Below are 16433 nucleotides of genomic sequence, written 5' to 3'. Positions count from 1 at the left end.
ATAAATGAAAGGAATTAAGGAAAGGCAAGGGAAGCAAGTAGACATGCAATTCTCACTTAGCACGTTGGGTCACATAGGAGAGACAAAAAAGGGATAAAAGAAGTTATACCTCCCTTGAGTTGATGCCTTAAATGGAGTGAAATCACTTATTTATCCTCCAAAATAAAAGAAATGGTCAAGGTACTAATTTATTGGGGAAAATTAAAGAAAATATGCAAATACAGACTCACTGGGTCATAAAGCTCTTAAAATCATGAACTAAGTGCAATTGAAACAAAGCATAGTAATTGATTGAAGCAAACAAGCAATGAAGTTGTAAAATTAAAACTACCAAGGACTAAATTGAGGAGATCATTCAATTGGTTGGGTCATAGTAGAACGAGGGGAGACTTGGGGGGTTAAAGTGCAATTTTTAAAAGCATTTACATGCATGCTACGTAGAAGGGTTTTTTCTTGAACAAAGAAAGCTTATGATGAAGCTTTTCTGCAATTTCAGCCGTGGCCTTCTTCTATAATCCTTCAACAAACAAGACTTTGGGCTGACTCTAATCGAGATATGTCTAAAACACTTCTTGACAAAGCAATCCTTAAAAGAATTTCATGCAGGTTCATGCAAATGTTACAAAGAAAGCTTCTGCAACCGAAAGCTTGCTGCATTTTCGTTGACAAACGCATGTTTCTGGTCCAAATACACGACCTTGATCTAAACTTTTCACCAAACATTAAAGCTCTAAGCTAAGCAACCAAATACCAATGTCTACTTCACCGAAATCAACAAGGAAACTGAACATAAAATCAGCAAAAGAAGATGAACTTGGAGCAGTGAAGGTTTTACTCATTTGCAAAACAAATGTCTATGTCATGGCCTGCTATTATACCACACTTTGCTGCTATAAATTACAGCAGACGCATACTATGGCATCACCATCTAATGATAAAACAGACCCAAAAGAACAAACAGACCAAACTAGAACCTCAACTACCCAAAATCCAGTTTTGTCAACATCGCTGCAATAGATTGGCCTTGTTGCAGCCTGATGCTACATCGCAAATTGCTACTTTAAGATGCAGGCAGGCATAGACATGGCATCATCATCACACAGCAAGCAAAAACAAAAGAAATCCTAAGCACAGCCAGAACTTCAGCAATCCAAACAAGCAAAAATTCAATCCCAGAATCGTAATCTTCTTTGCAGAACAAAAATACGCAGGACATTGACTGAATTCAACTCTGGTAAACCAGATTTCCAGGACAAAACACACGATTTGGGACAAAAATTTTCACCAGGCATTAGCCATCAAAATTCATTTTCTCAGGGCAAACTTGAACAACGAATTATGCAACAAAAAAAAGAAACAACCCATTGGGCTACCATAGAAAACAAAACAGCAAAACAGGATAATGGACAAAGTGCAGCACGGTCGTTGACATATTTTGGAAAGATCTGGACTTGTGTGAGAGATATAAGGCAAAAGGGATTACCTTTGGCACCTTATGGAGTCCAGTGAGCAGAGAAGGATCAAAAAGATTGCATCCAGATACCAAATTTGACGGTGCAAATTTCTGGTGAAGAATTCTCGAGGGCGTAGGCAGTTGGCTGCTCAGTTCCACCAAAGGACATGGGTACAGACCCTTTCAACACAATCATGACATAAGCCTCAGGCTTGCCGACGAGTTTGGCAACCGTAGAGGTGGCCTTAGACAGAATGGTGGAGGTGTCAACGCCCTCGTTTGCGGACAGGTTCAAGCACGGCTTTTTCCTCTTCTCTGCGACCGCTCTCTGCTGCGATTTCAACCACAGAAACCCTCCGTCCCCTTGCTCTCTCCCTTTTCCAGATCCTTCCTCCCTTTTTCCAGATTTTCCAAGCCCTTTTCTTCCTACAGCCGGCCAACCCCAGCTCTCTCTTGCCCTCTCTATCCTCATGCCGTCACTCTTATTCTCCGCTGCAACTCCAGCTCTCGGGCTCCCCCTCTCTCTTTCAGTTTTTCTCTAGCCGCCGAACCTCTCTCTCGCTTCCTTTTGCTCCTTGCGGCCCTCCGTCATTCTCCTCTCAAAGCTTTTCCTCTCAGTTTTTCTGGTTTCTTTTTTTAGCCCACCGAAGCCTCAGCTCTCCTCTTTGTTTTTTTCACCCAGCCGTCAAAAACCCCTCATCTGCTTTTGGTTGTGTTTCATCTATTTATAGGCCCCAAAACCTACGATGAAAGGCTTAGATGGCTCTGCTCAAAAATGAGCTTATGTGGTTCATTGCTGCCCCTTTGATCTTGTCCTTGAGTGATGAACTTCCTCTTGTATTTTTTGAAGGAAAGGAAATGGCGTGTGCTTGCCGCGCGCATGGAACGGCTCCCTCTTTTCTTTTTCATTTTTCATTTTCATTTTTCTAAAATCAATTTACATAAATAAACCTAGTTACAAACAAATTAAAAAAAACTAAAACTTTCAAAAATATCAATTACATTTTTCCTCTTCTTCAAATTAAAACTCAAAAATGATTAAAACAATTTTTTGTGGGCATTTTCTTTTTCCTGAAAAATAATAAAAATAAAGCTAAATAAATAAATAAATAATAAAAATAATAACGAAATAATAAAATAAAATAAAATAGCCGATATTGTCAATAAAAGTAAAAATGAAATAAATTAAAATTTTGGTGTCTACACTCAGAAATCATCCAGCATATAACATTGCCTTGCTCAAATCCAAGTCTTAGATCACAAACTCAATGCAAACAAATCCCTTCAAAGTTCGGACAGCACTTCCCCTGAATTTGCTAACTTTTCCAGCCATCATGGCTTCATTATTTCCTCAGCCCGTCCCAAAGTCACACGAAATATAAATTCTTCACAACGGCCGTTCAATAGGTTTCCAATAGTACAAGTTGTAAGGCCCAAAGACAACCTAAGAGGGGGGGTGAATTAGGTTGATTAAAATCTTAATCAAATTTATGCACTTTTTCTTTAATAAAAATTTACCTTCTTTTCTAGTAATGATCAACGAAGTAGATTAGAAGAAGAGAGCAATGTTGATTAGAAAAACAAGTATAGATAAGCAATGAGAATTTTATTAAACAAAAAGAATAAGATAGAATATCAAACCGATTGTCTACCAAGCTTTCCTCAAACTTGAAGACCAATCACTAGGTTGAGCAACTTCTCTTTGATGAAAGATGATCAACTAGATGTACAATGGAGGGAGCACTTCCTCCTTGCCCTAAGCCTCACTTAGTCAAGCTAAGAAGTTTTACAACCACTCAGATAACCCTCAACAAAGCTACACTAACGAAACTTTCAACCACAAGAGAAATACTCACAAGAAATTCACACCACTTGGAGAACAAATCTAGCTTTGGAGACTATTTTCTAGCTAAAATATCTCTTGAGATCTTGTAAACAAAGTGTACAAAAGTCCCTTCTTTGTTCAAAATCGTTTGTATTTGAAGGGGACCAAAAATGGGCTTCATTAATGCTTCCAATGGATAGAAGACAGATAAAGAGTCAGCTAGCCGTTGGGGTTGTCGGACGTCCGACAGCTTAGTCATCGTCCGATCCCATCATCCGAAAATCAGTCAAGTTGTTGTTCGGACGTCCGATGGGATTTTATCGTCCGAGCTTCTGTGTCCGAACGTCGTCCAGAGAGTTATCAAAGCTTTGTGGAATTTTTAGGACGTCCGATGAGATTGATGTGCGTCCAAAGCATGCGTCCGATCCTTCAGGACGTCCGATGCTTCCTTACGAGCGTCCGATAGAGTTTCCTTCTTGATGTTCTTCATCCTTTCGGACGTCCGACAGATTCCTTTTGGACGTCCGGTATGAGTACCCTGTTTTTGCTTCTTCTTTTGGTTGATTTTCTTTCCTTGATTCCTTTGTACCTGATTCTCTAAAAAACAAAACTTTTATATTTGGAGAGAATTAGATAAACATTTCAAAGTGCTTTTGTGATCATCAAAATCAAGAATAACATTCTCCCCCTTTTTGATGATGACAAAACAAAAGTTTGAAATGAAATTTTATGACTTCAAATAGGCTCCTCCTTTCTCACTCAATTGTGGAACAAAAAATAGCTCCCCCTTAATCGTAGAACTCCCCCTCACTTGGCTACTTATTATCCGTATTCATATCTACACCATCTCTCCCCCTTTTTGTCATCACAAAATTCAAAATGTAACTAGTAATAAAGATTCGACCATATATCCAACCATTCAAAATGATCTTACATCCATATGTCCAACCATTCAACCAAGCAAAATGTAAAGATTCAATCATTCACAAACATTACAAACATATGTCCAGTTTTGGACTTTACAAAACACCAAATGACACCAAGCACCAGAATTCAATAGATAAAAAGAGTTCAAGGCAACTATCTAACATTCAGCAATTTGATCTTTAGAGCAAACATAATTCACACAAACTTCACTAGTACTTTTTGAACAAGAAAGTGACAAGTTCCACTTGTACTTTTTCTATCCATACGACAACCACCAAAATCCGCATCCGAATATCCATATAGAGCAAATTCACAAGATTTAACATACCAAAGACCATGGTCTAATGTACCTTTCAAATACCTAAAAATTCTTTTAACAGCGTTCAAATGTGATTCTTTTGGACAAGATTGAAATCTAGCACACAAGCAAACAGCAAACATAATGTCGGGTCTACTTGCGGTTAAATAGAGTAGGCTTCCAATCATACCTCTATAGTGCTTTTCATCCACATGTTTACCTTCTTCATCTTTGTCAAGTTTTGTAGAAGTGCACATTGGAGTTCCAACTTGCTTTGAGTCCTCCATGCCAAATCTTTTCAGCAATTCCTTGGTGTATTTTGCTTGATTTATAAAAATTCCCTCTAGTGCTTGATGTATTTGAAATCCAAGGAAGAAATTTAATTCTCCCATCATACTCATTTCAAACTCACTTTGCATAATGGTGGAAAAATCCTTGCATAGATACTCATTAGTAGCACAAAAAATAATATCATATATTTGCACAATAAGAGGATCATTTAACACTTGCTTAGTAAAAAGTGTGGTGTCCACAATAGTTAGAATTGTGTCTAACTAACCACATGCATCTCATTCCTCTGTTCAGATTTCTTTTCACATAACAATCTCCTTTCAAATGCCCTCTTTGACAGCAAAAACTACACATAATGGAAGAGTCTTTAACATGTAATGATTTGATAAATCTCAATCCACTCCTTCTATATGTTGTGAAACCATATGCATTTTTGTTGTGTGCTAATGTTCTTTCATGAGCAGTAAGAGAGGTGGTTGACATGTTCTTTTTGAGATAATCTTGTTTTCTAGCTTTTAAAGTCTCATCCAAACAGTCCATCCTTTTATTCAAGTCACCATGTCTTTTCTTTAGCATTTCACAAATACTTGTCTTTCTATCAAGTTCATTTTGAACATCAAATCCGGCTCTTACAAGACACTCATTGTCAGCCTTTAGTTGTTTATTTTGTTGAAAAAGACTTGTATTTTCATGAATGAGAAAAGCAATTTTCTGTTTTAGCTGCTTATTTTTATCATAAGATTCCTTCAAGGCATTATGCAGTTTTTCAACAAAGGATTCAAGATCATCATCTTCTTCATCATCACTTTCAGATTGAGAGTGTATGGAAGTTACCTCATTATCTCCAATAGCCATGAAGGCCATTTGAGCTGATTCTTCCTCTTCTTCAACTTCCCCTTCAGAGTTGCATTCATTCCAAGTAATCTGGAAGTTGTTGAATCTTGGCTTTCGATCAGTTTTCCCATCTTTTATTTTCTTCATGGGGCATTCGTTTGCATAGTGTCCAGGCTGTCCACATTCATAGTATTTGTCCACTAGCTTCTTGTTGAATTCTTGTTTTCCTTTGTTCCTTGCATTTGATGAATAATTTTGAAATTGATTGCTAGGTCCTCCCTTTCTAAACTTCCTTTTATTCAAGATTCTCTTGAAGCCTCTTGTGATGAGAGCAAGATCATTATCATCACCATCCGAGTCTTCATCATCCAAGTGAGCTGGATCATCTTCACTTTGAGTAGTCTTTAGAGCAATATTTCTCTTTGCTCTAGCATCCTCTTCCTCCTGCACTTTAGATTTCAGTTTCAACTCATAAGAGGTTAGTGAGTTAATGGGAGATTCAATAGGCACAAAATTTAAATCCTTAGCCTCCTCTATTGCAGTCACTTTATTTTCCCATTCTTTGCCCAATGCATTGAGAATTTTCCTGTTCTTCTCTCCCAAGGTGTACTCTTTGCCCAACACCTCGAGATCTTTGATCAAGTCATTGAACCTGCAATACATTTTGTCAATATCCTCAAGAGGTTCAATTTTAAATGATTCATATTTTGTGACCAAGATAGCCTTTTTCTGTTCTCTCACGTTGTCACCACCCTCATGGATTTCTCTTAGCTTATCCCACATTTCTTTGGCCGATTTACAGCCTTTTACTCTAATTGATTCATTTGAATCTAAGGCACTATAAAGAACATTCATGGCCTTGGCATTCAATGTGAGGTTAGTCCTATCTTGAGCATTCATTTCAGCTCTCGTTTTTGGCCGAAGTGTGAGAACCCTGAAAATGGACATATAAATATCAGTGCATATTTTATTTACATTTTAATTCTTTAATAAATTTTAGCACTAAGTCCAATTGTCTTTAAATGAGTACGTAGAAATAAACGTCAAGTGCAAAATAAAAGAATTGTGCTGAACTACTAAACTTCTTAGTTTTGTTACATTAACTTCATATTTCGATGGTAAACTATTTCATTGATCTAACAATTAATTTCCTTGAATTCTAGTATTGTAATTAATTGTTTTGAAATGAAAGCGTAAAGATAAGTTCTATGTAATAAATAATATAATTGTGCCCAATATTGAATTATTCGGTTTTGCTATACTAAATTAATATTTCTTTAGTTGGATTAATTCTATTGCTTAAAATAAATTCTTTGATTTCCGATAACTAGTTTTAATCGTTAATAATGTTAAGTGTTAATAGAAATTTCCACGTTAAGATGAAAACCAATGAATTTTAGATAAACCTGATACTATTATACCAAACATACTTAATGCGTGAAAATTTCGATAAATATATCTTTATCTTTCTTTGTCTTCTAATAAGTGTGTAAAAATAATTTTTGTGTGCAAATTGACACCCTTGGATTAAATTATTACTTCATTTGACTTTATATAACTAAATCGATAAATTTCGAGTTAGACTAACTCTATTTCTTGAGCAATAATAATTGGAAATTCTAATAACTAATTTAATCGCTAATTAATATAAGAATTATTAGGAACCATAATATTCAAGTTTAATCGATAATTATTCGATAAAAATGGTTTGGGTATAGTAAGGTATAATTAGGCGTTCAAATCACACTTGGGGATAATTTTTAGAATTAAGTTGGAATTGAGAATTTAAGTTGAGATTAGGAAGCAAAGTGAAAAGACTAAAATACCCTTCACAATTCCACAAAATCACCACACATCCATAACATTTTCATGCAACACCAAACAACTCCTTGGACAGCAGCATAGCACCGCACCATCCGACCAATCAAAAACCTTCAACCATCTCAACACTCAACCTCTCCTCAAAACCACGGCACTAACTCCCTCCCTTTTCATTCCTATACCGCAAACCACTGCACTTCATCCTCATCGTGAGGCATCCGAGAGCAAGGGAGGGAACTCGAGCTGCAATCTTCTTTCTGTTCTGGTTCTGTCCGTGAGCTGGAGTAAAGGCAGGGAGAAACTGTGAGCCAACTCCCTTCTGCATTCTCCAAAACAACCAGTTGCCATCCAGCTTCCACTCCACCAGTTGAAACCACCGACAACCACAACCACAGCCACACCAATCGCAACCAGAACCAGGCCTGTGAGCAAGGCCGAGAGAGGGAAAAACTTCAGCTTCCTTGACGTACGAGTGAACCTTGAGTGAGGTAAATTTTCTGGAATGAAAATAGTTTATCAGAGGTAGATTAAGCTAGTCGTGGTCTTGCCTGTGTTAATTTGCGCCATCGGATGTTGAAATCAAAGCTGAGGAAAATTTTGTTTCGGCTAGATGGTTCTGCCAAGGAGCTGATTGGGAAATGTAGTTTTATTTCTGACTTCCTGCGATAATCTGAGCTCAATTAAATGTTTAACCAACTAAAAACAAGAAGGTTATGTCATCTAGGAACGTGCATGTGATTTTAGGCGGTCAGATTTATAATTAAGAAAAGAAGAAAATTTCTGTGCGCTAGTTATGTTTCTGCCGAGAAGCTGAGCTGATAGTGCAGCTTTATTTTCGTTTTCTGGGACAATCTGAGCACCTAAGTGTACTTAACTGAATGAAAACTGGATGATTAAGACCATACATGTTGACCTTGCTTTTCGGATGATAATGGTAAAGCTTAAGAAAATTCTGTTTTAAGAGGAAAATGTCTTAGCCGAGAAGCTGATTTGAAATGCAGCTCTAATGTGTTATCCTGAAGTGATTTGAGCATGCAATGGTGATTAACTAACCGAAACTTGGATGATTTTATGATTAGGACCTTGCATGATAATTTTATACAATCGAATGATGAATTAAGGAGCTTAGGAAAAATTCTGCTTAGCTGAAAAAGTTTCTGCCGAGAGTTTGTCTTGAATAATGTAGCTTCATTTGGTTTAATCTTGTTGCTTTAAGCTTATAACCATAACTAATTAGATAATAACAAGATAATTGAGCCTTGCATGTAGTTAATTAATGGGTTTAAACCAGAAAAATAAAATGAGATAGAAATCTGCTACATGCATGATCATCCGTGGCTTGTTGGAAGATTTCTGGAAACCTTGGGTGATTTTCGTTGTTAATTGAATTTAATTCCTGAGCTAGAAATGTTAACAAACTAGTTAAGTGATGGCATGTTAAATTTGAGACCATAATACTCTGTTTTAGCCAAGGAAAAAGTTGTGATAAGGACATACAATTGCTGGAAAATTTTTGTGAACTACCATGAGTTTAAACCTGGAAATTTCAAGGATTATAACAGTTGTTTAAACTTAATTTCGAGTTGGAAATGTTAACGGACTAGCCAAGTAATTGCATGATGAAGTTGGGAGTATAATGGCATGTCTTAGCCAAAGAAATATTGAATTCATGAACAACTTAGTGCTGGAAATTTGAATGACTAAAAGATCGACCCAAATGTTGGAAAATAAATGCTGGAAATTTGTTTTGTGGTATCCGAAGGTTGAATCGGAGTTTTAGCTCGGTTGTGAAATTATTCCTTGAAACACAATGATTGGAAATGCCTGGAATATGTTGTTTTAAAGTTTTATAAGACATGCAGAGGTGAAACACTCGAATTGTGGGTGAATTGCCAATTGATGGTTGTCATATATAGCTGATGACAGATTAGTATATATATGAATTCTTGGCTGAACCATTTGCTGGAATTAAGTGTTATCTGCCTTGGTATATACTGGTATGAATGTCATATTTAAATGTACGGATGGTTTGAATAAAAGTCCTATGGTTTTAAAAGAGAAAAAAGAGTTTTTCACAAGTGAACAAGAATTTCCAGATTTCCGGATTTCACTGACCAGTCTACGCAAAATGCTTATATCTTGGTGTAGGAAAATCCGATTAAGGCGCCGTCAGCGGCATTTGAAACTATAATCATAGGCCTTTGTCATGTAGAAATTTCGTATTTTTCCTCCATGTGTACTGCTGTCTGTGAACCCTCCAAGTAGACTGTTTTGTATGAACGTCCTGTTTCTTCGTGAAACTAAATTTGGATTTGGATTGAGATTTTAGCTTACTTGTGTTTTAAATTTTAGATTGAATTGTGGTTGGAAGTAATTGATGTTGTCAAGGGCTAATGATTGATGAAGCCCTTGGCCATTTGAATGACTTTATAAGTACTACTGGGTGATGAAAGTTAAATTGCTGGAATGTCTTGGAGGCCTCACGTTTATTTTTATTTGTATGATGGGTTTGCTGAAACCAAGTGCTAATGAGTGATGAAGCTTTGGTTGATCATTTTATTTTATTCAGAAATGCACTTGTTGAAAGCTAGGGCTAATGATTGACGAAGCCCTAGTAATTTGCTATGTGATTATTTGCCATATTTTGATCCATATTATGATCTCGAAATGGAATCGGAGCCGGGGGAAATTGTATAGACCTTGCGAACTCGAGTAACTGCGTTCAAAATTAACCAAAAATATTTTCCAACTAGTATTAAATTATAAAAACTGAATATCTAGTGTTTTGCCTAAAACTTTCCAACTCGATACTTTTCTTTAGCTCAATCTAGCCTTGATAGCTATAGTAAATAAGTTCTATAGCTTTTGAAAACTCTAAGTCTTATCTTAATTCCTTTTCTTTCCTTAAGCTTTGCACTTGGATAGTTAACTATAGGAAAAGTTCCAAAATACGAGTTTTACTAATCTTAGTGAAAAGCTTGGGAAACTTGCTCGGCAAGAAACCCTATTTTAGGAAAAATAGTTTTTAAGGATAATTTTTACAAAAGCCGTAACTTTAGAGAAATGTTCAAAGTAACTTTCTAACATTCATATTAAAAGGTTTGTCGACTTATTTCAAGAAAATAAAACTAGTTACCTTTTATAAGGAAAAATATCTTAAGGAAAACTATAATAAACATTTCTTCTACTTTCGTCAAGATTCAACCTACGGAAACTCTTGATTCTTCTAAGGAAAAGTAGACTAGTAGTATATTAAATATACCTCGATGTCTATAAGCTTAAAAGCTGAGTAGAAACTTATAGTTTCAAATTTTGGTTTTTAGGATATTGCGAGGACGCGGAATTCGATTCCCAACTCGATATCTGAACTCCACTCTTGGTGAGTGTCCCTGCCTGTTCTTTCCTACTTGAATTAAGTGCTTTCTTGACTCGATATGTGATAGATTGCAAAATGAGTTTTGATCCATCGAAGTGAGCAGTGTGTACTTAATCGCACTAGCCGTTCGAGTGGTGACTTGCGTGAATCATTTTTCTCATAAGTCCTTGAGTCTAAATGTAGTTACGTCGTTGGGTGAATCCCTCGGCACCTGAATCGAACTACAATAATGTCTGAATCCAAATGTAGTTACGTCGTTGGGTGAATCCCTCGGCACCTGAATCGAACTACAATAAAGTCGTTGGGTGAATCCATCGACAAATTTTATTACGGGTATATCTCGAGTATACTGCGTCGGTAGACGAAGTGCGGGCCCGAAGCGGAGGTATGAACGGTGACGGGTTAGGATTAAAATAAGTGGATCTACATGGACTATAAGTAGTGAAAGTTGACGGAGGGTCAACTACGAGGGTATCTGATCAAGCAAGGAGAATGGCTCCCGAGAGCCCCTGTATCCTACCTTGTGCTGTTATACGCTTTCTTAATTGATTAAATTTGTTTAAATTGTTATCTGTCGTTTGATTTATGTGAGTGCATGTTTCGGGGCACCACTGAGCTTTAGCTCACCCCACGTTTATTTGTTTTCCTTAACAGGTTCTGGAAACTGAAAGCTGGATGCTTACTTATGTTTTCCTTTTGGATTGTATTTGAATACTATAACTTATTCTGTGGGCTGTAATGTGTTATTTGAGATAATGTACTTTTGTTTTAGATTGCCACTTGCAGTTGGAAAAGTGTAAAACCTGATTTCGATATTTGGTTTGTATGAATTTTATTTGTATATCCGAATTGTATGACCCTATTCCCTGGTTGTAGCGCATGGGATGTTTAGGAACCGTCGACTGGTTATTTTTTTTTTTATCACTGCTATCTCTGAAGTTAATGTAGATTTAAGGATGATCCTATTCGGGAAAAGTTGTTTTCTAATAGATTAGGTTATTCTTTGAAAGGTTTTGGGTTAGAATGCTTGCGTGAGTCCTGGCGAGAGCTGGGCAGACGGCCCGCCAACCCTTTGGTTCGCCTTAGGGGGAAGTGGGGTCGTCACAGGAAGCAACCCTGTATCTGCATCAAGAAAGTTAGCTTCATGCGGTCCTTCACTCACAATAAACCATAGCTCAATATCAATAGATTGCAAAAAAGATAATCATCCTTTCTCTCCAGCTAACATAATTGGAGCCACTGAACATGGGAGGACTAGTAACAGATTGCCCCTTAACAAACATAGCATGACTGGTTGTCATATTTACTCCAAGCCGTTTGAGCTTAATCTCTAGGAGACCAAGCTCTGATACCAATTGTAAGGCCCAAAGACAACCTAAGAGGGGGGGTGAATTAGGTTGATTAAAATCTTAATCAAATTTATGCACTTTTTCTTTAATAAAAATTTACCTTCTTTTCTAGTAATGATCAACCAAGTAGATTAGAAGAAGAGAGCAATGTTGATTAGAAAAACAAGTATAGATAAGCAATGAGAATTTTATTAAACAAAAAGAATAAGATAGAATATCAAACCGATTGTCTACCAAGCTTTCCTCAAACTTGAAGACCAATCACTAGGTTGAGCAACTTCTCTTTGATGAAAGATGATCAACTAGATGTACAATGGAGGGAGCACTTCCTCCTTGCCCTAAGCGTCACTTAGTCAAGCTAAGAAGTTTTACAACCACTCAGATAACCCTCAACAAAGCTACACTAATGTAACTTTCAACCACAAGAGAAATACTCACAAGAAATTCACACCACTTGGAGAACAAATCTAGCTTTGGAGACTATTTTCTAGCTAAAATATCTCTTGAGATCTTGTAAACAAAGTGTGCAAAAGTCCCTTCTTTGTTCAGAATCGTTTGTATTTGAAGGGGACCAAAAATGGGCTTCATTAATGCTTCCAACGGATAGAAGGCAGATAAAGAGTTAGCTAGCCGTTGGGGCTGTCGGACGTCCGACAGCTTAGTCATCGTCCGATCCCATCATCCGAAAATCAGTCAAGTTGTTGTTCGGACGTCCGATGGGATTTTATCGTCCGAGCTTCTGTGTCCGAACGTCGTCCAGAGAGTTATCAAAGCTTTGTGGAATTTTTAGGACGTCCGATGAGATTGATGTGCGTCCGAAGCATGCGTCCGATCCTTCAGGACGTCCGATGCTTCCTTAGGAGCGTCCGACAGAGTTTCCTTCTTAATGTTCTTCATCCTTTCGGACGTCCGACAGATTCCTTTTGGACGTCCGGTATGAGTACCCTGTTTTGCTTCTTCTTTTGGTTGATTTTCTTTCCTTGATTCCTTTGTACCTGATTCTCTAAAAAACAAAACTTTTATATTTGGAGAGAATTAGATAAACATTTCAAAGTGCTTTTGTGATCATCAAAATCAAGAATAACACAAGTACAATTCAAGCTCTAAAATATTCCAACAAGCACAATAAGACTCGATTACTAGTTATAAACCAATTCCAAATACCACCAAAATAGGGCTCCATAAGAATGTATAAGCACTAGAGTAAACTAGGAAAAATCCGGAAATGATTTAGCTTTAACCCTGAAAAAAAACAGTTTTTGACGTCATTTTGCGGTAATGGCACCAAAGGCGTTACGATTGTCGGAAGAAGGTGCAAGATACACCGTTTCGAAGCTAAGCGATAGGGCTAAAATATTGCAGAAGGTCACTCAACCCAGTTTCGAGTGTAACCAGGTCAAAAATGCAAGATACTACACCAGAACCGCAAAAACAGATTCACAGAACGCATTCTAGCGGAAACATCATAAATCAGGCTACCTAAATCCAAATCCAGAAATTCCAAAACCATCTGAAATCTAGGAAACAGGGCTACATTTCATCAGAAGACCTCAACCACCAATTCGGAAGCAATTCCAGCCAAAAAAACCAATTACAGGCGCAATTCTTACATTCGGGTAAAACCAGGACAGCAAGGGTAATTTCGACTTTTCTCATTCTACGCTACTCCGATTGACCTAAATTTTGTAGGCACCTCTAAAATGTCATTTCCTACAATTTTCATGTTTTAAGACAAGGCCAATTCGGCCTCTAACTAGGAGCTATAAATTCGGGCAGAATGTATTCATTATAACCCTAATTTTCCAAAATTTCTTCCAAAACAGAAATTGGTTGCAATTAACCACTTTTGCCACCTTCTAGCATCCTTAAATAACATTTCCAATCATCATACATGGCCACACAATCATGCTCATATTAAAACAGAAAAATCCCCAAAAATAATAAAACTTCATCACTTCAACCACAAATCAAGAAATAATCCATAAACTTGCATCTCATACTACCACTAATCATGATTTAAGCATCAATTAAGGGAGGAGGGTGGTTCTTCACAACTCACCTTAGAAACAAGAGAGAGGGGGCAATAGGTCCTCTTAGCTTTCCAAATAACTCCACAAATCAACTCACAAATACTAAGTGAAGAGGTTTTATGGAGAGATTGCAAGATTAAATGGTTAGATTGTCGAACTTGAGCAAGATTGAAGCCAAAAATTGAAGAGTTTTCTTTCTTTTCTTGCCTTGAAGAAGTCGGCCAAGAGGAAGACAAAAATGAGGAATTTTGGTGAATTTTTAGTTATTTAAGTCAATTGGTAAGACATGGAATAGTAGTCAAATGGTCCACCCAATAGCCAAGTGACACTTGTCACTTAATTTAATGCTTGCCTAACTTTTGTCTCTCTCATACCAATCCACTTAGCATCCTCTACTTATCTCTTAACACCCGATAAATTAATTTCAGTATCCAAAACTTAACCTAGTTGGCCGAATTTTTTCAAACTTTTCGCACTAGTGGGTCCCACGTCCGGTATATGCTCTTAATTTCTCAAAAACTATCCGATACTAGAAAAATCATCCAAAAACTATATTTACTCATAAAAATTATTTTCCCAATTTCTCACATCAATAAAAGGTGGAAAAACGTGCAATTATAAAAAAATAAAACCGAGTACTTTAAAACAAAATTACAGGCTCTCACACTTATACTTTTCTGGGCGTCACAGGATGCATAATGTCAGTTTATCAAAGCGACTAAATATGCAGTACACAAATGAAATGTGACCTAAAGGGAACCCCTTTTTGTATGCCGGGGTGAGCCTAAAGTGAAATGTATTCATGTTGCAAATGCGAAGCATTGAAATTAAACGTGTCACATCAAATAGGGTAGGCTCCTAGAGAGTACCATGCCAGGACTCTTATTTTCTAGGGCTTATGAATGCAATGGAGACAAGAACCAAGAAAAGTTAGTTCAATCAGATAACTACACATAACACATTGTAGCAAAACAATACAAAGAGATACAACAATAAAAGGAATAGAGGGGTTGGATCCCTCCCCTCGTGAATGGTGTCCCTAATAGGGTAAGGCAGACTCTACCCTAGGCAAACTATGATGGATGCATGAGGTATTGGCTCACTAATGCATATAGACTCGATAGGTTTGAGGTCCCCGAGCCTTCAGACTTGGAAACCAAAGGTCATCAATCCCAAGGTTCTTTGTCGGTGGCTCGAGCGATTCCCCAACATTGCTACGCACACGTCGTGTTACGGCTACATGTCTGAGTGAATCTATCAAAAAATCCTCAACCTTCGACTAAAAGCTAAAGGCTATTAACCCAAAGCTTAAAGCGGAAGATTGAGTGACCCCTCGAATCATGCTACGCACACGTCGTGTCGCGATCACATGTCCAAGTGGGTTGCCTAATCCTAATAGGGTGGAGTGGCATGACAAGCCACTAAAAGAAAAATAAATGAGGGGTAAAAAATTAAAGCGTATGTACGTATGCTAGTGCTCGGCTTGGAGGGGAGGGATTGAGAACCAAAGCGAGGCTCTAGGGTCATGTCCCCCATCCCAATGCAATGCAAAGCGCGGGATAAAATAAACTATCCATCCATCAAATCAAACGTAGGCGAATGGGTGAGAAAGTGAGTTGATACGCGAAAAAATGCAAAAAATCCTAAAAAAAAGAGAAAATGCAACCCTAAACATCCAAATGTGACATATGAAAAGGGTAAAAGAAGAAAAAGATTGACTAAATCAAATTTGCTCGGATTCTCTAAGTCCCCAGTGGAGTCGCCAGCTGTCGCGCCCCATTTTTGAATAGAAAAATGAATGGTTTAAAAAGTGAATTTTGATTCAATTTTTTGGTTGGAAAATGAATTTTTGATTTAAAAAGAAAATGAAATAAACATGGGTCTAAATGGGACATGAAAATGCGACGATTTGACCCAAATTATAGTTTAAAAAGGGTTTATTGAATGAAAAATGGAGTCGCCACTTGGTATAGAGTTAAGGTGTACCAAGTCACCTAAAATGAAAATTTTTAAAGAAAAAAATGGAAAAACCCTTTTTAAACGACTCCAAATCTACGTAAATCAAATAAAAAGGTTCGGGAGTCACATTTGAAGAAAGGGAAGGCAAGGATAAAAATCCGAGGCACCCTTTCGACCTAGCCAAGGCTAGTTGCGTGATTTAGTCAAGGATTTTCTTATTTTAACCAAAAGATTTATCACATTTGGACGCGCTATATGAATGCAACCCTA

This window comes from Coffea arabica, chromosome 4e, assembly GCF_036785885.1.
Source record: "Coffea arabica cultivar ET-39 chromosome 4e, Coffea Arabica ET-39 HiFi, whole genome shotgun sequence".
NCBI lineage: Eukaryota > Viridiplantae > Streptophyta > Magnoliopsida > Gentianales > Rubiaceae > Coffea > Coffea arabica.
Note: the sequence above shows the minus strand (reverse complement) of the source record.